The 24,631-nt window shown below is 42.7% G+C and overlaps 1 protein-coding gene across 4 annotated transcripts in view; it reads left to right on the top strand.

The window, feature by feature from the left end:
* Positions 1–24,631, top strand: part of TBL1XR1 (TBL1X receptor 1) — a 175,147-nt gene that overhangs the window by 52,457 nt on the left and 98,059 nt on the right. For 3 of the 4 annotated variants that reach the window (XM_045030651.1, XM_045030648.1, XM_045030649.1), the window contains one exon: positions 16,260–16,324. The gene's annotated coding sequence lies outside the window, so the exon portion shown is untranslated. Of the gene's footprint in view, positions 1–13,834; positions 13,854–16,259; positions 16,325–24,631 lie in introns of those variants that run through there. The other variant, XM_045030650.1, reaches the window with a different exon arrangement.

Genomic DNA, 24,631 nt, shown 5'->3' with positions numbered 1-24,631 from the left:
GTCCTGGAAGGGGCCAATATGCCCCCTGGGGGGGGGATGTGGCACTGCATGCTGCCTCTCTCTGCAAGCACCACCCCCGCAGCTCCCATTGGCCACAGCTCCCCGTTCCTGGCCAATGGGACCTGCGGGGCGGTGCTTGCAGGAGCGTATCGACTGGGAGAGTTGCCAGGATTGACCAGTCAATTGCTGTCGACGGGGTCGGTGACCACTGCCCTAGAGTAACAGGAAGATGCAGAAACACTTTGATAAATGATTGAAGTTCCCACATCATGCGTCGCCTCACTGCTACCCCTCCCCCCTGTGGAAAATACATTGAGCATTGTTTTCATTTGTCTGCTGTGCACTGGCATGAGCATAAATGGTGTCCCACTCATGGACTGTGGGGAAGTTGTGAAGCAGACGTGCCAGGGATGGCACTGATTAGAAACTTATTCGGATAGGCAAACTTAGCTTCACAATCAACCTCCCATACAGACATATCTGACAAGTACTTTCTGTTCTTTTTCTTTAGGTTAGGACTGAGGTCATGATGGGAGGGAACTGGATATAGACTATCAGGATAAATGCCTCTATTATATCTTTCTCCTAAAGAAAGCAGAGAGTTCAAGTTCTTGAATCTTTTATGGTTCCACTGTTCAAGTAGTTAAATAAAAAATAGTAACTTTTCTGGACCTTAGTAAATCAGATATTTATGTAATCTCATTATGCTGCCAAATTCTCTATATATTGTATAGCACTTAATAATACTTATTGTGTTATTTAATTACAAAGTGCTATTTAAAAAAATCTAAATGGATGAAAGTGTAAAATAGGAAATAGGGTTTTATTCATTCATAAAGCAAATAAGAGCCATGCCACAATATTTGATGGCTGTGACATATCAAACAAAAAATAAAATTAATATGTAGGGTATTTTTGACAACATCGTTTATTTTACTCTTCCCACTATAGCAATAAACAGTTGCATGCTTGGCTAAGTAGCATATTTTATTGTTATCACCACAGAAAGTAGTAAAATGCGATACAGAGAGTGATATGCACAGGTGCCAACTTTACAGTGTTCCAGGGGGTGCTCGACCCCTGACTCTGCCCCAGACCCTGACCCCACTCCACCTCCTCCTCCAAGGCCCTGCTGCTTTTTTCCCCCGTTACACCCCCACCCTACCCCTTCCCACCCTGTTCCGCCCCTCCCCCGAGTGAACTGTGTCCTCGCGCCTCCCCTCTTCTTTCCCCCCTCCAGCCTCCTGCGCACTGTGAAACAGCTGATGAAGGTGGGCAGGAGGTGCGGGGAGGGAGGGGGAGGCGCTGATTGGTTGGGTCCACTGGTGGGCAGGAGGCGCTAGGGGGAGGGGGTGAGTCTTATTGGGGGGGCTGCCGGTGGATGTTCAGTACCCAACTTTTTTTTCCCTGTGAGTGCTCCAACCCTGGAGCACCCATGGAGTCGGCACCTTTGGTGATCTGTACTTTGGAACTGGAAATGAAGAAAGGAGTAAATCACGGAATATTAGACGTTTATCACATTTCTTTTGTTTCCAAAGCACCCATCACGTGGATCTTAAAACCATAATTAGATAAAGCTAGGCTATTGGTGGCTCTAGTAAAACCAAGCTAAAGGCAGGGTGGAAAAAAGTGTATGAGAGGAACGAGGATAATTGTAGTAATAATGAGAATCATATAGCACATTTAATCTAAAAATGCTATATAGACATTGACTTACAGTACCTTTTTTGAGGTTTTTGAATATTATGCCTATTTCGAGGATGGGGAAAAATGAGAGAAATTAAGTGACTTGCTCAAAGCTGGACAATAAGTATCAGAGTTGGGATTAGAACTCTTGTGTTCCTTGCTCCTGTTCCCTGGTCAGTCTACTTGATCATAGTGATGCAGATAAATTGAACTGAATAGAAAGGCTTTCACCAAGACCCGAAGACAACTGCTGAGGGACTCTAGCAGACATCCTCTGAGAGTAACTAGAAGAAGAGGAGCATATGAAGTCTTCCAGCCAAAGGAAGTTTACTTGCTACAGTATGTCTGTTCTTCATTCTTGTTTAAAATGTTCCAAGCTATAGGGCTTCCACCAGTTACCTTAAGAAGCTGTTCCTCAATGTGCGTGATGTCATTGTTTGGACGATTTCCCTGATATTCAGCCTACATTTTCCTTCTAATGTCATCCCACTGGCTCTAGCTATGCCCTCTTGAATCACTCTACGTAGGGCTTGTCTACATTTACATTTTATAGTGCTCTAACTTGCTGGCTCAGGGGGGGTGAAAAATCATCCCCCTGAGTGCAGCAAGTCCGAGCACTTTAAAGCGCTAGTGTAGATGGGCTCCGACTTGGAGCTAATCTCCTCATGGAGGTGGATTACTAGGAGCACTGGGAGAGCTCTCTCCCAATGCTCGCTGCCGTGAGAGTGTTCCCATAGCATCGCTTTGAAGTTTCCAGTGTAGACATACCCTTAGTTCCTCTTCCTCCTGGATCTCTAGACCTGTTAAATATATTTTTTTAATTATGTCCCTTGCCCCATCCTTAGTAGAAGCTTCCCAGTATCCCAGGCGTAGATCATTAAGGGCTTGATAAGATATCAGCAAGACTTGTGCTTATATTGCTTTTAAAAAAAAAATCAACATGTTGACAATCTGTGCATTGATAAATGCAAGATGTGGCAGCTAAGCCTATACTATATTGACTGTTCTGTTTTAGAAAAAAATGTAGGTTATATGCCTGACATTGCTCAGCTTTTCTAAGTACAGTACTTTTGGAAAGTGGTGAATCAAAGCTATTATACTCAGAACAGGTTAAATAAAATTAAATTCCAGTCACTCCTGATGACGTTAGAATGCACTCTGCCATTAGTGGTGGAAACATGTTACAGCAAAAAATAAGATTGTGTAATCTTTTATGATGAACTCTAATGAAAACCAAAACAGAAAGTAGGAGTGGAAAGGTGAGACTCTGAGGAGAGCATTCAGTCAAGTTACCATGGTGATAAGATTGAGAACAGAACAGCTTTCCTAGAAGGAACTTGTAAGGAACTGCTGATTGTTTTTGCTGATGAAAACTTACTGTCTATGGGCCAATGTTCTTTTGGGAATAAACTGTTGAAATTGAGTGGCATGATTGTAAATACAGTCCTGAACACTCAACATTCTCTTGTTTCAAATTCCTGTTCAGTATGTCACAGTAAAAAACAGTATTATATAGATCTTTTTTATTTTTTTATTTCAGTACCAACACTCGTTATGATTTTTGGCTTGTTTGTATTTTTGCTTGTAATACTTCTTGTATGACTGTTGACCCTGTGGACTTCCTCTTTTAGGCCTTTGTAATTTCTCAAAGGCAAAATGGTAGCTTTGTTAAATCTGATGCGGGGGGAGGAAATATTTGCAGAGGAAATGGGGGAACTTTCCTCTAGCAATAGTAAAAATGTTTTTAGGTGAAGCAACATAATAAATGGAACTGTGATTAAATATGGAGTTCTTTGGTTAAGAGGCTGTTTTTATATACATATAAAACAACTTGTTTTGAAATGACGACTACTGGTTGAATGGTGCATCTACAGTAGTGGAAGAATGATGTATCATATTCATTTGGCAGTATTTTCAGTGGGAGCAAAATGCATATATTGACTTCAGCATTCAACTTTAATTTGAGAACATCTTTCTAGTGTGGTACTTTGAATGATTACAAAATGTGTAATATTTCTTTCACCAGTCTGTTGAGATAAATTTGCTCCTACATCAGGAGAAGATCAACACAATTGAGATGCTATAAATATAGTTAATAAGCACCTTTTGACTCTGCAGGAGAAGCCACCCACGTGGTACAATGCCAGTGACCAGAGATTTTTGCAAGTATTGTAGGCCAGTACCCAAACTGTCAGGCAAATAAAGAGGATAGCTCCTCTTGCTCCTTTCCAGACAGGGCTTTTTCTTTTTATGTGGCCAGGATCCAGGCACAGTAGCCCAGTGGATACAAAGGTCACCTGTATACCATCCAGGACATTGTCCCTTCCCACACAGGGAACACTGACCCAAGATGATTTCCTTCGATAGGAATTAATGGGCAGAATTGTGGACTCCTGACTCTGAAGAAGCCACAAAGCCATCTCCATAGCTGCAAGAGAATCTGACTGGAGGATTGCAGAGGTATGAAGTGACTCATTCATCTCCATGGGATGTTCTGAGATGACTCAGAACTCTTCCTGGAAATTAATACAGCCTAACACCACAATAGCTTGGAGAAGTGTTAACAGATTCATTAATCTCAATGGGTGTTCTCCTCCGACCTCTCTCCAAAGTATACCTCAGCCATTGTTATGAAATCCTGTTCATCAAGGCATATCCCAAAGGGAGGTAGCCTACTTGCAGATGGAGTGCCATCTGGAACAACCTCAAGCTAGGTCCTTAAAATGGTGTGTGTGGATGTTCAGTCTATATCCATCATTGGTGATCTTATTTTGCCACCAAAGTTGTTGTGGAATATAAATTTTCAAGCCAATCTCACTGGGTCAAATGGATTTCAGAGCATTTTGAATATTAAAATAATATCCTTACTGAGTGTAGAAAGTTGTATCTCAGGAACCTTTTTGACCAAATGACTTCAAATTTAGACACAGAAGTTTGCCTCTGCCCCTGTTCTGCTAGACTAATATCCAAGATAATCGCACTATGGATGTGGATTTTAGAGCATGTTGAAAATTAAAAGAAACTCCATTGTGGGGAGCTGTACGTTGGGGAATCACCCCCCCCCAATTTTGCATCCCAAACTGTAAACCAGCCTGTGTGGCATAGATTCAAGACAATCTTCTTATGTGTGTTGATTTTAGAGCAATTCGATTGTTAAAAGTCCTTACAGGGGGAACTGTATCTGCTGAACTCCTTGACCAAATGACCCCAATTTGCATCACCAACTTTACCTTCTGCTGACCCGAATGTGGTGGAGTGATAGTGCCACCACAGTTATGGTTACTGCAGGATTTCCATTTTAACAAGGGATAAATAAGATCTACAAAAAATGTGTGTTTTGGGGTTTAGAGTATCATTTTAAATATTCTGTAGTTTAAATGAACAGGAAGCTTCACTTGTACTTCTCGAGAGGAGCTACAGGTGACAGCTTCCAGGACCATGCTCTCCTATTGTCATGGACAGACAATCTCAGATGTGCCTTTCCTCCCATTCCCCTGTTACCACAGGTCTTAAGAAACATCCTTCAGAGGGATAGCTCAGTGGTTTGAGCATTGGCCTGCTAAACCCAGGGTTGTGAGCTCAATCCTTGAGAGGGCCATTTAGGGCTCCGGGGCAAAAATCTGTCTGGGGATTGGTCCTGCTTTGAGCTGGGGGTTGGACTAGATGATCTCCTGAGGTCCCTTCCAGCCCTGATATTCTATGTGCTGCCTCATTTTTCTATAGCTGTTTGTGGAGGTGGATTGTGGGGTGGGGGAATATCATTGGAGGTTTGTGTTTCAAAAATGGTATTGAGACTAAAATTTTTCTAGAGTCTGACATTTCCTTCAGGTCCTTCTAACAAAACTACAGCACTTTGAGATTCCATGTGAATCTTGTGTTGTTTGAGTGACAGATAGGCATAACTGCACAGTCCATGCTATTAGTCACAGTGCTCAGCGCTGCTGTTTGACTAATTTGGAGAGACTTCCTGCACTACCAGAACAATAATCATTTTCATACAGTCACAGCTTCTGTGTTATTTCAGGTCTGGTTCACATTATAGCACATCATTGCATATATCTTGTACATAAAGTATTGCACTGTGATTCCCATTGTGGCCCCAGACACTAAGTGAAAGGCGGGTTGAATGCACAGAATGCAGCACTTCAGAGGAGAGGAGTTAAAGTTGTGGCCCTTAAATTCTAGGGGCAGAACTAAGCCACTATGTGAGTACATCCCTCAGTGAGTATCCCTCACAGAAGAGTTTCTGAAGAAACAAGAGCTTTCACAGAAATGAACTGATTAAGCAGAGGTGCTAAAGCTTTTAGATTGCAGTAACTTCTGAAATATCTTAAAACTGGACTTTGGTATCATTTTAATAGCTCATCTCAGGGGAACTCCATGCTATAGCTTTCATGAGGGTTACGTAGCTGTGCACCCAGAAACGTTCTTAGAATCTGAAAGTATTATGAGCAGTTCATTTAAGAGAGTGTAACGGTATGGCCAGTCCCTGTGTGCCCCCTGGTGGTGCTGCAGGCATGCCCCACCTTACTTTCTCCAAGTGGAGCAGCAGTTGATTCACTTTAACTATGGGGGGCAAGGAGTAGTCAGCACATATTAACCAAATAGCATGTCCTCTTTTTAATAAGTCTGGGAGAACAATCTGGTTCAGAGCTCCCAAACAAAGTCTACAAACCAAGTCTTTGAGGTCAGGTTAGGCTTGTCTCCTGGTGCCTGAGAGAGAGAAACTGCCACCTCCTGTAGCCTGCTTGGCTTTACTCCCCTTCCTGTGAGGTAGGAGAGTCCCAGAGCTCAGACTGCAGCCTGAGCCCAGAAGTCTACAGTACAAGTAAACAGCCCGGTAGCCTCACAAGCCTGAGTCAGCTGGTATGGACCAGCTCTGGGTTTTTAATTGCAGTGAAGACATACCCTTTATCTCCTTAGCTTTCTGTTCCTGTGTTTAACTAGCTCAGCTCCATGATGGGATACGGCCTCCTAGATTATTCCCAGGCTGTATGCTCCAGTCTCTACCTTAAAGGGGGTGTACGCTTTTTTCCATGCATTCTTCACAGGGAACTATGTCTTGGGAGCCCTTTGGCCAAATGACTCCAAATTCCACCACGCTCCATTTTGTGGCATGTCAGTTTTCAAGACAATTCCTTATATTTGTGTGATTTAGAGTAATGTAATATTAAAAGTAACTCCTTGTTGTGGGGGCTGTATTAGAGGAACCCCTGGGCCAAATAACCCTAAATTTACACCACTAACTACCCCTAGTCCCAATAAGGCATCAGAGTATGCATGTATCAGAGGGGTAGCCGTGTTAGTCTGGATCTGTAAAAGCAGCAAAGAATCCTGTGGCACCTTATAGACTAACAGACGTTTTGCAGCATGAGCTTTCGTGGGTGAATACCCACTTCGTCGGATGCAACGACGAAGTGGGTATTCACCCACGAAAGCTCATGCTGCAAAACATCTGTTAGTCTATAAGGTGCCACAGGATTCTTTGCTGCTTTTACAGGGTATGCATGTGGATTTTAGAGTAGTTTGAAACATTGGCTTTTAAACCGGAAGCTTGGCTCTCAGGGCAAAATTTCTGAAAAGAGCCCTGGCAGAGGGCAATTAATGTGCACAATACATTCTTAGAAGTTACAGAAGGCGAGACTTGAACACACAGTAGATGGGTGTTGCTCCGGTTCAAAAGTCACAGCATGACATGTGAACCATCCAGTTACTCTGATGTCAGACTGCCTCCAAGACACTTTGGTTTGCAACAAAGCCCCAGTCCGGCTCCACATGTGCAAATGGCTTTCTCTGGCTTGTCAGCTTGGTTCCAACCACTCTAGATCCCACTTTTACCCTGAACGACTTTTTAAATATTTGTTGCCCAAAAGGGCAATGGCTGTGGACGCTTGTTGAGATGAATCCTGAATGGGTAATGGCAGTTTGGAGGGACTCATTCATAGTTTGAGCCCCATGTGTACACACAATTATAAGAACCATAATATTTATAACAATTATAAGAACCAACCCATTCACTGTTACAGACTAGGGACCGAATGTCTAGGAAGCAGTTCTTCAGAAAAGGACCTACGGGTTACAGTGGACGAGAAGCTGGATATGAGTCAACAGTGTGCCCTTGTTGCCAAGAAGGCTAATGGCATTTTGAGCTGTATAAGTAGGGGCATTGCCAGCAGATAGAGGGATGTGATCATTCCCCTCTATTTGACATTGGTGAGGCCTCATCAGGAGTACTGTGTCCAGTTTTGAGCCCCACAATACAAGAAGGGTATGGAAAAATTGGAAAGAGTCCAGCAGAGGGCAACAAAAATGATTAGGGGGCTGGAGCACATGACTTATGAGGAGAGGCTGAGGGAACTGGGATTGTTTAGTCTGCAGAAGAGAAGAACGAGGGGGGATTTGATAGCTGCTTTCAACTACCTGAAAGGGGGTTCCAAAGAGGATGGATCTAGACTGTTCTCAGTGGTAGAAGATGACAGAACAAGGAGTAATGGTCTCAAGTTGCAGTGGGGGAGGTTTAGGTTGGATATTAAGAAAAACTTTTCACTAGGAGGGTGGTGAAGCTCTGGAATGGGTTACCTAGGGAGATGGTGGAATCTCCTTCCTTAGAGGTTTTTAAGGTCAGGCTTGACAAAGCCCTGGCTGGGATGATTTAGTTGGGGACTGGTCCTGCTTTGAGCAGGGGGCTGGACTAGATAACCTCCTGAGGTCCCTTCCAACCCTGATAATCTATGATTTAGAGGCCACGTGATTTTTTTTTTAAGCAGTCCCTTGCTCAGACATCCTTCAAAATTGATCAGTTGGCCCTACCCCAGGGCCCCCATGAAGCACAGCAATTTTCAAGACAATCTGAGAATCTGTGGATTTTAGTGCATTTAAGTAAAATTGGCTGTTAAACTTCAAACTAATTTACTGTTTAACTATAGTGGTACTATTGCCCCACTATGAATTCTAGTTCTAGGGATAATCCAGTATATATATGTGTGTGTGAGTCATATGTGTGGCAATGACTAAGTCATTCATCACTTAGTAAAAAATGGCTCTGTTCAATGCCATTCCTAATCTCCAAGCTCAAGGCTCTTCAGAAAGGCCTAGTAATCTTGCTGCTATTGGTTTCCAACAAACAGATCATGGTGATTGGGGGAGAAAAAGGATATCCAACTCCATCCAGCTGTGAAAGTTATCTAAGGCCTGATCAACATGTAAAATTTAGTTTGACCTAGTTATATTCCTCGGGGTGTGAAAAATTCACACTCCTGAGAGAGACAGTTAAGCCAACCTAAGCCCCAGTAAAGACACCACTGGGTCAAGGGTCAACAGAAGGATTCTTCTGTTGACCCAGCTACCACCTCCTGAGAGGATGAATTTACTACAGGGATGGAGAAAAAACCCTTCCTTTGCTGTAGCAAATGTCTACAGTGCATACTACAGTGGCTTAGCTGCACCTCTTAGTAGGCTCTTCATGGTGAAGCGAGGGACTATCACAAAACTGATTCTGATTCTGCCCAGCAAAGCTGGAAGCAGGTGGAAGACCTATAACTGCTCTCCTATGAAATGGAATTTCCTGAAAAAATAATGTCCTTATTCATGCTTTGGTCTTTTGTTTGCTTTTTAGTTCAGATTTGTATGTATCTATTTTAAATCCTTGATAATCTTATTGCTTGAATGGTCCCCAAATACTACATAGGGGGAGGTAAGCTGTTTCTACACAATTTACTGGTTGATTTTTGTTTTGCTGCTTTGAGATCATGGTCTGCTGGAGATCCATTGTGTGCACTGGCCTGATTTTATTAGTATCCTCTCTGATTAATTCTCCAGCAGTGAATTTTAATTCAATATCCGAGTCTAGGGTATAAAATAAGAATACCGAAGGCTGCTCAATGCTGAGATAAAATGACAGTGATGATAATGCTTTGCGCATCTATAATGCCGTTCATCTAAATATTTCAAAGTGCTTTATAAACATGAATTTACCCTTATGAAGTAGATGTTATCAAACTCCCTTCAGTTGCACTATTATAGAGGATATTTTACTCCGTGTTTTGGGCAGGGGAATTAGGTAGAATGAAAAACATAGATCCGTCTCCAAGTGAAATGAGAAAATTAAGAACGACTCAGAAGTGCATCTTCTTTTTGATCTGACAATATTAGTGATGAACCCAGTATTTCATGTGATGTTCAGACCTTGGATGGTGATAACAGATGGTCTCAGCTGAAATTCAGTGAATTTCATTTAAATAAATAGTAGGTGAACTATGGTGCAAAGTAGTTCCTGACACATATACTCCATTTATTCTTTCCTCTAATTTCCAAGTGTTACACATTAACTGATATTGACAGAAGATTGCTTTCGTGTGTTATGTTGCTGTTGGGTCTGACCAAGACTGTTTCCCTTCCAGCACCCTCACACGTGCCATATAGTTAGCTTCTTTGCTTCCTTATTCCAATGGATTTCATTGTTCTGGGTTTTCTTTAAATATAATCTGACTCTGACTCATTTGTCTACACTCTTCTGCTACCTGTCATCAAACATGTTTTTGCTGTGCTTTTCACTTTAGGGACCATTAAAATTCTGTTCTGAATGATTCTGCAGCCTAGTTAGTGGGTGGGGAGTAGGGGAATATCTATACCTAACTCTATTTTCATTTTGTTTGTGGCTCCCATTCCAAGTACTATAGCTGGAAAAAAGCAATACATCAAGGGAGAGTCTAGCAGCCAAGATACCGTTGGTATGTAAGACTTTTGTAGTCCACAAAGAACAAAATTGAATGAGTAAATTTTTCTTGTGAAAACTCAAGCAATGTAGAAATCTTTGAAAGCAGCATCTCCAACTGAAATGTAAACAATGTGTTCCTAAAAGGATTAGAAGAAAAAAATATGAGCACAAGTTCAAATGAAGAACCAATCTTCTTCAAATCCACACTAAATTCAGTGTTTTAGCAGTAGAACTGACCCTACCTTCTTCCATATAGAATCCATTGTGAAATGGATGAGGGGAGAGTGTTTGTAGACTGAATGGTTAAGCACTCTGACAGCTAGCTTAGGAAAATCATTGTTCTACCAATGGGTTAGGCTGGAAACGGAACTATGTTAAAGGAGTAGGACAAAGCTGCATGTATACTGCACATTTTTAACCAAGTTTGTAGTCATTTGGTGACGTGATTGGCTTTAACTGTGGTTTTATCTACATGCAACATGATTAACACTTGCTGGTAACCATGGCATCTAAGAGTGCATCACCATGGCAGCAGCCTAGGCTGGCATGTAGTTGTCTTTCTTTTAACTGGGTTGGCATACTGTTTTTGGCAGTGTAGATGGGACTTTTTAAGCATGTTTGTGTGACCAGTTTGGTTGGAGCTCCTTTCTTCCAGCTGTCTCTGCAGCATAATATCTCAGAGTTCATTACCCCTTGTGCTGTTATTCCTGCTCCTCTGTGTACATAACCTCTTGGTATTCTTTTCCCTGATGAAGTATTGGGGGATAGCTTCCCAGAATGTACTGATATTTATTTAGGTCAGCAGACAGAACAGTAAGCACATCATTTTGTTGTAAAGGAAGCTGCTGTGTAGATACAACTCAACGGTATTTGTTGAATTAGGTCAGTGAGCTACAAAAAACCCCAAAACAAAACTCCAAAAACAGTTGCACTTGTAAGGTGGGCTTTTTCAGAAGCATTAAATAGTGACCTAAATCTGCTCCCGCCGAAGCTGACTTTAACAGAAGCAAAGTTAGCCTAATGCTGAGAGCTTTTAAAAATCTCACTTGTAGTGTATACAGGGCATAAACTTAAAGTCAGTTTGTTTCAACCTTACATTATTTCATTTACTGTGTGACGCTTTTTGGAGAGATTTTTGTCATTCATTCGCTTTGTGTAATTTAAGTTGCTATTGGTATTAGTTACCTGGTCCAAATCGCAGAATAAGCAGCGATACTGATAAGAGGATAGATATTCTAAAATGTAATAAAATAAATAGTGATAGTCACCTGCAATTTGGTCTTTAAAGGCATGCATCAAATTAACAAATGCCAGTGGGATAATTTGGAATAAGGTTGTGAAAGCTTTCCAAGAAGGTATCTTCACTCTGAAAACTTGGTCCTCAAGGACTCAATTACAGATTTAAAAAAACAAAAACAAAAACCCCCAGAGTAGTTTTAAAAGGCAATATAGACATCTAGAAAACTCATGTTCAACGTTGGGGGTCAGCTAATTAACACAAGTGGGAGTTAAACAGGCTCAATGGACCCTTTGCTTTTTGATCAGACACAATGATGGTCTCTTATTGTGGTAGGGGTGCTGTAACATTTAACCATTTCAATTTACCTGGTTTTGTTTTCTTATAGCTGAACTAGATACTTTGTATTTTAATGCATTTGGTGGTTGGGCTGTGCCAAACAAAAGGTGATTGACTTTTTGTCATTGTTCTTGTAGGCCCTTTTTAAAAGGGGCAATGTCAAGTTAAAAAATGCATTTAAAAAATCAAATCCCCTTACCTGTATCACTAATACAACAGTTAAAGAAATGAACTTTATTCCATTATTATTTACTTACCCTTTACATTGCAGTAGCACCCAGAGGCTTCAATCAGAATCAAGGCCTCATTGTAGTAGATGCTGTAGAGAGACACAATAATATATATAGACATTTCCCCAAAGGACTTAAAATCTAAGAAGACAAGCAACGTAAGAAGCATGTATGGAGAAAGGACTATAATCAGTAGGATTGCCAACATTCTAATCGCACAAAACTGAACACCCTAGCCCCGTCCCTTCCCCGAGGTCCATCTCCTGCTCACTACATTCCTCCTCCCTCAGTGGCTTGCTTTCCCCCACCCTCACTCACTTTCACTGGGCTGGGGCAGGGGACTGGAGTATGGGGGGGGTGAGGGCTCTAACTGCGGGGGCAGGCTCTGGGGTAGGACGAGAAATGAGGGGTTCAGGGTGTGGGAGGGGATGAGGGCTCTGACTGGAGTGTGGGCTCTGGGCTGGGGATGTGGGGTTTGGGGCGTAGGAGGGGGCTTCGGGTTGGGAGGGCCTTAGGGCTGGGGCTGGGGGCTGGGGCTCGGGTTGGGGTGCGGGCTTACCTTGGGCGGCTCCCGGTCAGTGGCACAGCGGGGCTAAGGCAGGCTTCCTGCCTGTCCTGGCACCGCACTGCGCCTGAAAGCAGCCAACAGCAGGTCCAGCTGCTAGGCAGGGGGCCAGGAGGCTCTGCATGCTGCTCTTGCCCGCAGGCCCCATCCCCCAGCTCCCGTTGGCTGTGGTTCCCGGCCAATGGGAGTGTGGAGCGTGTACTCGGGGCAGGGGCAGCACGCGGAGCCCTGTCTCGCCCCTGCCTAGGAGCTGGACCTGCTGCTGGCGGCTTCCAGGACGCAGCGTGGAGCCAGGACAGGTAGGGACGAGCCTGCTTTAGCACTGCCAACCAGACTTTTAACGGCCTGGTCAGCAGTGCTGACCAGAGCTGCCAGGGTCCCTTTTTGACCAGGCATTCCGGTTGAAAACCAGACACCTGGTAACCCTAATAATCAGAGGTATACAATTTTACATACACATCTCTAGATTTACAGTTGTTCTTTTAGATGTCCTTAGTTAAAGCATTTTTGCTTAGCCTGATCAATTTAGCTAAAGGATGCTTCTCACTGAATTATCCAATACTCACTTTTCTGAAATTTACTATTACCTGAACCAGGGTCGCATCTCCTGACTGAAGCAGGAGATATGACCCTGTTGAGATACTGAAAAAAGGGGGTTTCAGATAAGTGAGTTTCATACATTTGACATTGCAATTTAAGGATTGGGAGGTAGCTCTCCCAGGGATGAAAAACTGCCCATGCGGTGATCTAGTCCTGAAAGGTCTGGATGTTACACTGATCTGCCTATGAAGTTGTTGGTTATCAGCTGTATTATTTGAAGTACTGCTAATGCAGGAAAAGAATGGAGAAAAACTGCCAGTCCTCCTTGCTTCCAATGCGGGATTTGCTACCATCAAAAGTGAATACATGGCAAATAAGTGGATATTGGATAGCCTGAGAGATTACTTCCTTGTGTGAGCGAGTGTTCAATGTGGAGACCTGTCACTGAGTGGCTACTTTCTGTGCAGGAGTATAATCCCAGGCTTAGGTGGAGGTTCTTTGCTCTACAGCTCTGCACCTTTACCATTCTTCATTGTCCTGGTAAGCAAAATTAGTGGCAGATTATCTTTCCTGTTTGAATTATGGGTTTGACAAACTAGGGGAAAGGGTGTGACGGAGCCCTGAAATACTTCTGAGAGCTCACTTTTTATTTGCCCTACTTAGTTGCCTCTTTTGTTTTCTTTTCCTATTCTGTGTTCTTTTGTAACTCATTTGCTTTCAGCTGCTCAGTTTGTCAGGACTGTGTTTAGATTTAAAATGGACGACAACGACAGTTATGGCATAAAGCCCCTCCCACAGAGCAGAGTGAGAGCTTTCTCTCTATAGCTTTGACCTTAAGAACTGCACTCTGAAATTAATACTGGGAAAGGAAGGAATTGGAGAGAGGCAATCCTGGCAACTAACTTAGGCTGAAGAAAGCCTCTCTTTTTGTATCCGAATGTTTTTATCTGTTTCCTCACACCTTTACTATCTTCATAAATAAAACAACACAAAATGTGTCGCACCTATAACTAGGCTATGGAGCTGGATTTTATCATCTTTCACTGTCCACCAACGTATTGCATTGTGACACAAAACCGTGAAGTGATTTAGTCTGCTTTCAAAGTAAGCATAGTGATCTAACAGCATGTCTCTCAATATCTTTTAGAGAACTCCAATTATAGGCAAGTAATGTGTCTATATACTGTTTATGCTGAGTGATGTGATGAAGATTTCTCTTCTGTCCTAATATGAGGCTCTAGCTGTGTAAAAAGATACACGCACTTTTTCCACATAAAAAATCATACCACTTAACAAGTGGATTTTTTCCTCCTTTGATTCCGATAATTTCTGCATTACCAATGCAACTAAGCAAGGAAGAAGAATCACATTTGCAAATATCTGAATTCCCAACATATTTTGCATTCATTCTCATCCTCTGTGGTGCCTCCATATACTTGCATTATGAAGGTTACATTTCTCTTTGATGCGTGCTTATGGATAGCTTGTAGAATGTTCTGGGAATAGTGTAAACTCATTAATTTCTGCTGCACAGGATGCTTGTTTTTGAATAGAGTTGTCTGACATTTTCATAATAGACCACTTATTTGACCAATTTGGTCAATTTTTTTCAAGGATCAATGAACAATTTTTCCGTGGGTGAATGAACTTTTACAAATTCAGTTGTTTGTTGCTAATAATTGATCAAACAATTCATGTGAACAAATTTTGTTTTGTGGGTAATTTTGCAAACTTTTTGTTATCCATTATGTGGTTGGTCACCCTAAGTCATATGGTGTTGTTTCTGCTAGCCAATAGCAAATCTTGCAAACACGGATATTCAAATAGAGAGCAGCCCCTCTCCAACCATTTATGTGAACAAAAATTCGTTTTTAAGTAGTGAATAAAAAGGGACATGAACATGGCTGGAGTGAGCAGCTATTTGGATATCAAACACATGCTTGAGAATATTGTTTTGCAGTATACTTCTACCTCTGGACGAGCTAATTCTTACTCAATAATTATTACTGAGTTTTGTGGCTTTAAAAACATTCATTTAGAGAATAGGAAATGGAGTCAATTTTTTTTTTATTTAAAAAGACACATTAAGGCTGTTAGACTTAAAAATAAATAAATAAATAAAAAATCTGCCTCAATACCAGTCTGCTCTTGAATGTCCTACCTGCAGGATTTTTATAACGCATTTCTTCAAATGTATCCATGCAGCTAAAATATGCTGACTGCCTCAATTTTCTAAGTTATTGTACAACTTGGTAAATTTAACTGCTTTGCACGTTCTTCAAAATGTGCATACTTATATTGACTAATGTAATGTATGCCTTAGGAAAATATATAATTTACCACTTCCAACCCCAATTAAACATTCAAGATGAATGTTCTACAGTCAAATCAATGGAAGGATTTTTTTTGCTTTAGTGCTTACAAAAGGTGCTACATAAATATCAGTTTCCTCTGAAGTCTTTTATTCCTGGATCAGATTTGGCATGGGCAATAAGAATGCCAACATCTAAGAACTTGTCTCTGGATAAATATATCAAAAGGCACGGTCCAGCTATAAGCTCCTCAGGGATGTACCCTTGTCTATGTGGATTTCCACTGAATGTGGATGCTAGTGTCCAGTGGCCTAATGGCATAAGACAGTTCATTTCCCATAGTTATTTAGTCATAAGTTCTGTACCTCTGCAAGGGTAATTTTTTTATGATGTGGACACCTGCAACAGGACTGATAGGGAAACTAATTCTTCTTGTTATTACCCCTCCCAATCACTGCTGATTTAGTCTGTATATACATTCTCAGGTGAAAACGTTGGTGTCTCTTACTGATCCCCTGAGCCATCTGGTCCCACAACTGATACTGTTTTTTTAATCTGTGCTTTATTTTGTTAGCACATCTGTTTTTAAATGTTAAATCTTATCCTTTTATTTGTCTCTCCATTTCTTTTTCAGCATCATCTTCCTGTGACTGGAGGCAGCAGACAGGAGAACTTCCCTACATCAATGCACTGCCAATGGTAAATACAATTTTAACCGCCTACAAAAAAGTGGTATGATTCTTTCTTCCAGTACCGTTGTAAGTCAATCTTATACTGTAAATAATGTTTTTGAAAGTCTTAGGCCATGCCTCCGCTACAAAATTATAACAACCTAACTCGCGTCAGCATAAAGCCACTGCAGTTATTAATCGCTTGTTTTGTGTACAGTATTTGACTCCTTGTGCCGGAGGTGCACGTGCTCAATAGGAACACTTGTATAGATTATATTGTCAGTGTGGGGCATTGTGGGACAGCTCCTGAAAGCCAGTAACAGTTGACGTAAGCAACACAGTTCTACACTGACGCTGTCGACCTAATTATATCAACTCTGATGCTACGCCACTTGGGGAGGCACTTACATTGGCGGGAGCCAAATTTAAGTGAAGACGCTTCTGCAGCTAGGTTGACACTAGGCATCTTCTGTCCGTCGTAGCCCTGTAGTGTAGACCAGGTCTTAGTTTTAGCATGCAAGTAGAATTTTCTGCAGCAAAAACCAAAGCTTTATACCAGTTTACAAAGGAATTACAAGTATTTCCAGATTTAATCCTGTGGGCAAATATAGCAACATGTTTTGTTTTCAACAAATAGTTTAATTTGATGATAACCTTTTATTAGTACCTTCACCCTGTTGGTAACTTTCTGTTTCTTCTTCTGACCAAGGGCATGGGCAAGTGGTTGATTTGGCTAGATATTCTACTACCCCCAGTAGCATGCTTTTGAAAGTTCATTTCAATACTTACAGCTTCTCTTGTTAAAAAGCTATGCAGTGCCAGCGGTTTCTTGTTTCAACACATTTGCCAGCATAAAACTAGTGAAGTTACTCTTTGCTCACAGAAATAGGCAGCAAGGCTGATGTCATATTTTCTCACTCCCTCCGTGTAATGTTAACAAGCGTTGTAGATTATTGCAAGTTTAACTTTGCAGACTGTTTTAAAGTTACTGTTGCTTTTGTAGTGGTTGAGCAGATGGAGAGCAGAAGTGAGGGCTGTGGGAGAAAGTCACAGCAGTGAGGACCAGGGAAAGGGTTTCAAATTATTGCCTCTACCTCTGATCAGCTCCGTGTGTGATTGCTTTCCTTGTAATTTTGATGTCCTCTTTTGTCACAATGCAGCAGTTTTAAAATCATAACCTGTAGCTCTAACCTGAAAAGTGACAAATATGCTTGGCTCACAAATAAAAATGATTTATTTATTTATTTATTTAACTGAGAGCCCTGAAAATTCCCCCTGGGTTCTGAGAGTTGAACCAGGTTCTTCACTTTGTATAATCATGAGTATTAAAAGATATGCAAATCAATTACGGCCTTAGTTAAAGTTTCACAACCTCACTGCCTTCATCTTGTGCTCTGAGTAACACCAAAAAAAGGCAATGGGTTTGTATAGATATAAGAACATAAGAAAGGCCGGCTCTTTTCTGAACCTTTTCTAGTGCTAGAATATCTTTTTTGAGGTGAGGAGACCACATCTGTACACAGTATTCGAGATGTGGGCGTACCATGGATTTATATAATGGCAATAATATATTCTCAGTCTTATTCTCTATACCCTTTTTAATGATTCCTAACATCCTGTTTGCTTTTTTGACCGCCTCTGCACACTGCGTGGACATCTTCAGAGAACTATCCACGATAATTCCAAGATCTTTTTCCTGACTCGTTGTAGCTAAATTAGCCCCCATCATGTTGTATGTATAGTTGGGGTTATTTTTTCCAATGTGCATTACTTTACATTTATCCACATTAAATTTCATTTGCCATTTTGTTGCCCAATCACTTAGTTTTGTGAGATCTTTTTGAAGTTCTTCACAATCTGCTTTGGTCTTAACTATCTTGAGTAGTTTAGTATCATCTGCAAACTTTGCCACCTCACTGTTTACCCCTTTCTCCAGATCATTTATGAATAAATTGAATAGGATTGGTCCTAGGACTGACCCTTGGGGAACACCACTAGTTACCCCTCTCCATTCTGAGAATTTACCATTAATTCCTACCCTTTGTTCCCTGTCCATTAACCAGTTCTCAATCCATGAAAGGACCTTTCCTTTTATCCCATGACAGCTTAATTTACGTAAGAGCCTTTGGTGAGGGACCTTGTCAAAGGCTTTCTGGAAATCTAAGTACACTATGTCCACCGGATCCCCCTTGTCCACATGTTTGTTGACCCCTTCAAAGAACTCTAATAGATTAGTAAGACACGATTTCCCTTTACAGAAACCATGTTGACTATTGCTCAAGAGTTTGTTTTTCTATGTGTCTGACAATTTTATTCTTTACTATTGTTTCAACTAATTTGCCCGGTACCGACGTTAGACTTACCGGTCTATAATTGCCGGGATCACCCCTAGAGCCCTTTTTAAATATTGGCGTTACATTAGCTAACTTCCAGTCATTGGGTACCAAAGCCGATTTAAAGGACAGGTTACAAACCTTAGTTAATAGTTCTGCAACTTCACATTTGAGTTCTTTCAGAACTCTTGGGTGAATGCCATCTGGTCCCGGTGACTTGTTAATGTTGAGTTTATCAATTAATTCCAAAACCTCCTCTAGTGACACTTCAATCTGTGACAGTTCCTCAGATTTGTCACCTACAAAAGCCAGCTCAGGTTTGGGAATCTCCCTAACATCCTCAGCCGTGAAGACTGAAGCAAAGAATCAATTTAGTTTCTCCGCAATGACTTTATCATCTTTAAGCGCTCCTTTTGAATTTTGATCATCAAGGGGCCCCACTGGTTGTTTAGCAGGCTTCCTGCTTCTGATGTACTTAAAAAACATTTTGTTATTACCTGATTTGTTATAACTGATTTTGTCCTGATATTGAATTTAGTAAACAACTCTGGTGATAATGCATAAGACGGAAAACTGTATTGGCTGGGCAAGACAACCAGGAGTGAAACATAATGCAATATTTCCTTGTCGTTAAAGAGAGCGAATATAACTCTGAGAAATACCTCTGTGCAGAGGATCTACACCCAGGGTGGGCAAAATATGGCCCGCGGGCCGGGTCCGGCCTGTCTAACCTTTCTGTCCGGTCCGCTAGGCTCTTTGACTACCACCTTGCGATCTCTGGGCTGCTAAAAGTCTCGCGGCGCAGCGGGGTGCTCAGGCAGGCCGCGGCCCCACGCCGCTCCCGGAAGTGTCCAGCTGCTGCTGGTGTGTCTCTGCGTGCCCCTGGCTGCGGGGGAGGTGGCTCTGTGTGCTGCCCCTGCCCCCAGCACCATCCTCACAGCTCCCATTGGCCAGAAACGGGCCAATGGGAGCTGAGGGGGCAGTGATTACGAGTGTGGGCAGCGCACCGAGGCCCACTGCCCCCCCCCCGCGTCCCAAAGGGGTGTGCAGAGACGTGCCAGCAGCAGCCGTCCGCAGTCGCTTGTGGGAGCGGCATGGGGCCACGGCATGCAGGGAGCCTGCCTGAGCCCTGCTGCGCTGATGGCTGGGGACTGCCTGTGGTAAGCGCCTCCTGGCCAGAGCCTGAACCTCACACCCCTCCCACACCCCAATCTCCTGCCCCAGGTCAGAACCCCCTCCTGCGCCCAAACTCCTTCCCAGACCCTGCACCCACTCCTGCACCCCAGTGCCCTGCTCCGGCCCGGAGCTCCCGCCTGCGCCCAAACTCCCTCCCAGACCCTGCATCCCTCCGTTAATATAGTAGAAATGTGCAGCCCATGATGACTTATCAAAATTTGTGGAGTGTCTCCCCTACAAAAATTATTGCCCACTCCTGACCTATGCAAACCCTATGCACCACTTAAGTCTCAGCTAAACCCTTAAAATGGGGTATGGGTAGTTCATAGGTAATATGCTGGCCCAGTCACTTTTCAGGGTAGAATGGCACTCACTGTCCAAAAGCGTGAGGCTAGCTGTACCCTCAGACCTTTCTATTCACTCCAAAATTTTATTGCTAATCTCAACTGCTTTCCACCAGAAAACAATACTGCTTTCTTTTTATTTAAGAACATCTTTTTAGCCAAGATTTGAAATACAGCTCTGTGTTATTGCATCCCTTAAAAACATGACTCATTCCATATTAAGCTAGTCTTAATACCTCATTAAATTTTAAAATACTGAGAAGATCTGTATTTGAAATCTTGTTGCATTCTGTCCTAATTTTCCCTCCCCATAAAGTGTATCAAACGCAGAATTGTACAGTCTCAAGGGCATGCTATTTGGTTCCGTAATAATAAAAGATACTTAACTGCTACGTGAAGCATCAAGAAATGGTCTACAGTACTTTTGTAAGAGCTGCTCTCACTACAGAGATGGGACATATTTTACTATTCCAACTATTTCAGAACAGTTACTTATCTTTTAATTAGAATTATACTCAAATACTAATATAGTTAAGAGACAGGTAAGACAAGTTTTCCATCTTCCCAAAGGTAAGTATTACTATATAGTTGTTTTTCTTGTGGACTTCGTAGATAAAATGGTGACAGTAGGTGATCTGAAAGCAATTTTTGGTTTCCCCCCCCGAACACCTCTGTCTTGGGTTATGGATATAGGGCTCAATTCTGCAAGGTACTAAGTGCCAAACACTCAGGCCAGCAAAGCATTTAAGCTAAAGTACATCTCTAATGTTCAGCATGTGACTAGTCACATTGAAGTTAATCATAGAATCACAGAATATCAGGGTTGGAAGGGACCTCAGGAGGTCATCTAGTCCAACCCCCTGCTCAAAGCAGGACCAATGCCCAGACAGATTTTTGCGTGGCACTACTCAGGTATTTATAGTAATGCACAAGCTTCAGTACGTGGCTTGATCGGGATCCTTATGCTCAGTACCTTTATAGGATTGAGTCCCAAGTATGTCTGATCCTTCTATTTAAAGATCCAGCAACACTTGTGGGTTCCCCCCCCCTTGTTTATTTTTATTTTTTTTTGGTAGTGTGAGTGGCCTTTCAAGATTGTCAGTCAGAAATTAGTATAAAACACACAAATCTCATAATTTCTCTAATTCGTGCCTTTCTAATTTAAACCTGATTCAATGTACATACTGTGCAAAAGTAACGAACTATGGGCTGGTCTACACTGGCGGGGAGGGTCGTCGATGTAAGATACGCAACTTCAGCTATAGGAATAGTGAAGCAGGTACATATTTACTCAAGGTCTCACATAGTTTGTGAATGTGTCAAGAACAAAATTCGTCTCCTCTCTAATCACTAGATCATATCTAACTTTTCTTTTTTGCTATTTAATAGGCTACCCATCTTACTTGAGAAAGGATATGCAGTGTTCAAAGTGCATCTTGACTTTAAATTAAACATTTGGTATAGTTCCAGATTACATTCTCATAGGGAAATTGGAGAACTATAAAGAATTATAATTGTATAAGGTGTTTGCAATTAGCTTTATAAAAATCAAATACCAACGGTAATTAGTAATAGTTCTCTTTGAATTTGGGAGGTCTTGAATGAGATCCCATAGGAGTTTGTTGTTAGTACCACTAATAAACATAAGAATTATTACTTATTAATATTTCCATTGGGTGGAGTGGAGAGTATACTAATCAAATCTGAAGCCAGTATGAAGGCAACATAAGTACTTGGGAGACTATGACTGAAATACAGCATGACCCTGATAAAATGGAGAAATAGTCTAAAAGTCAATAAAATGAGTCGGTGATTCACAAAGGAAGGAATAATCAAACTGAAAAATATAAAGTGGGCGAATGCAGCAGGCCATAAATAAGCTGAAGTTTATTGTAGATGATTAACTGAATGAGTCAACAATGTGATGTGTTGCATAAAGGGCAAATGCTATGCTGGGTTTTATTAATAGAAATATCCTATGTAAAACAAATCAAGAAATTTATTCTGCTTCAGTTGCCACAGGTTATGCTTCAGTGGGACAATCTGTTTATTTCTTCAAGTGATGGTCCCTATGTATTCCACTGAGGGTTATGTTCATGCACCGTGTTCCTGGAGCTGAAGCTTTTAAAAGTAATAGCTTCCATCGGTCCATGCATCGACCTTGCATTGCTTTGTGGTTTCACTTGAGGTGGTAAAGGGTGAGATAGAGTGAATGCATCTTCAGTTTCTTCTCACCACCACATCATCCGAGTTGGAGCTTCCACCTTTCTCTCATCCTTGGTGATGCACTTTCCAAATTTTCCAGAAAAACGGTTTCTATTCTTGTACATAGCTGTCTGTAGTGCTTTGGGGAAGCCCATGTCGTGTCCAGGTGCAGTATCTGCCGCTCCTTCCCAGCCCCTACCCAGGAAGGCCAGGGCCTACACCTTAAGAAGCACCTCATGGAAGTTGCCATGGGGCTGCTGTTGGATCCTGGATGAAGACCAGCCCCCTCTTCCCCCCCCCCCCCCCCCGGCTCCGGTACATCAGCCTGAGTAGTCCAGGAGTGCACCTCCCTTCACGGAGTCCCAGTTGGGTTCTGCAGGTACCAGTGCTATGGGCCTCATGCTGAGGCCTAACCATGAACCACAGAAGCATACGCGTAAGCATGGCAGTAAGTCGTCTTCCAGATCCAAGAAAGACTCTGCACTGCCCATGAGTTCTATCCATGGAGGAGGGACGCATTCCAAGGCCCACAGTAGCAAAAAGAAGTCACATCGTTCGCCAGATCTGCTGGTCCCGGTTCATGAACCGTGCACCCCTTCTGCATCAGCTCCGCTGGCACAGTGTGACTCATCAGTCCCAAGGCAGGCCCCCTTACTGGCCCTGGTTCCTTCTGTGGACCGTGTGCCGTTAATGCTTGGGAGAATTGGATGTGCTCAGGGGCCTCATGAATCGTTTGCCCTGGAATGGTTGATGTCTCCACCTGTTCCAGTCCATTCACCTGCTAAGAGGGCCCCTTCTTCTATGTTGGATCTGCTGACCTCTGGTTGTGTTACTACAGCACACCCCATTCCATCGGCCCTGTCAGTGCCCCCATTCATACAGGACTTTGGTTCCTCCGAGTCTGAGGATTCGGATACTACCAATGGTCCGCTGCTTCCATTCTGAAGGCATGACTAAGGCCTGGTCTGCACTGTGGGGGGATCAATCTAAGATACGCAAATTCAGCTACGAGAATACCGTAGCTGAAGTCGACGTATCTTAGATCGACTTCAAATCACTTATTTCGCGTCCTCGCAGCGTGGGATCGACGGCTGCCGCTCCCCCGTTGACTTTGCTTCTGTCTCTCGCCAAGCTGGAGTTCAGCAGTCGACAGGAGAGCGATCGGGGATCAATTTATTGCGTCTACACTACACACGATAAATCGATCCCCGATAGATGGATTGCTACCCACCGATCCGGAAGGTATTGTAGACGTACCCTAACAGAGAGTTCTGACGCCACCGTGACAGTACCTTCTCTTGCCTCAGCCCAGGAGGCACTGATACCCAGCTCCATTGACAGAGCTGCAGCAACAGCAGGATCAACCATGTTTGCTATATTGGAGCTTGTGGCCCATATATTCATCTTCAGAACCATCTTGCTCAACCTGGAAGAAATCCCCTGTCTCACCACCCCATCCTTCATTGAGTAGATGTTTGGAACTGGGACCAGATGATGTGCCAGTTAGCTCGGTTCCATCAGTACTGATGGATCCAGAGAGATTCTCCTTGTCATCCCTGGATGTGGCTGTGTCATCGACCCCCCTCTTCTCTACTGGACGACTACCGTCAATTTCAGGAGCTGCTCAGGAGACTTGCTAAGGCTCTTCAGATTCCATAGGAGGAAGTGCAAGACAGTCAGCACCAACTACTGGACACTTGCATGCATCAATACCAGCCAGAGTGGCCCTACTAATCAAAAACGGCATTCTTCAACCAGCACACACCATGTGGTATGGCCCAGTCATGTGCGCCGCCACCCAAAGGTGATGGTAAAGAGGTACTATGTCGTCTGCCCTCTCCCCCTCCCCCGCACACCCAAAGGGTCTGTTTCTGTTCTCCCATCTCTGCCTGGTGAACCAGGCTGCTATGGAGTGGGGCAGGCAACAGCATCCACACTTCACCCCCCTCTGACAAGGAAGTTAGACTTATGGGTAGAAAGGTCTTTTCCTCAGCCAGCCTCCAGTTCTGTATCTTAAATTACATAGCACTGATGGCCAAATATGATTTTTTTTAAACTATGGGCAGATGGCGGATTTTACAGATAAGCTAACTCAGCAGCATTATGCCTGCTTCTAAGCTATTTTGGAGGAGGGCAAGGTGGTCCCTAGGACATACTCGAGGCTGTGGTTTATTCTACGGACATGTCCTCACTTACAGTGGTGACTGGAATAGTCATGAGGAGGGAATCCTGGTTATACTCCTCAGGCTTCACTGGAGAAGTACAGAGCACAGTTGA

The sequence above is a fragment of the Mauremys mutica genome, chromosome 9 (assembly GCF_020497125.1).
Source record: "Mauremys mutica isolate MM-2020 ecotype Southern chromosome 9, ASM2049712v1, whole genome shotgun sequence".
NCBI classification, from domain to species: domain Eukaryota; kingdom Metazoa; phylum Chordata; order Testudines; family Geoemydidae; genus Mauremys; species Mauremys mutica.
Note: the sequence above shows the minus strand (reverse complement) of the source record. Positions and strands in the feature narration are given on the sequence as shown.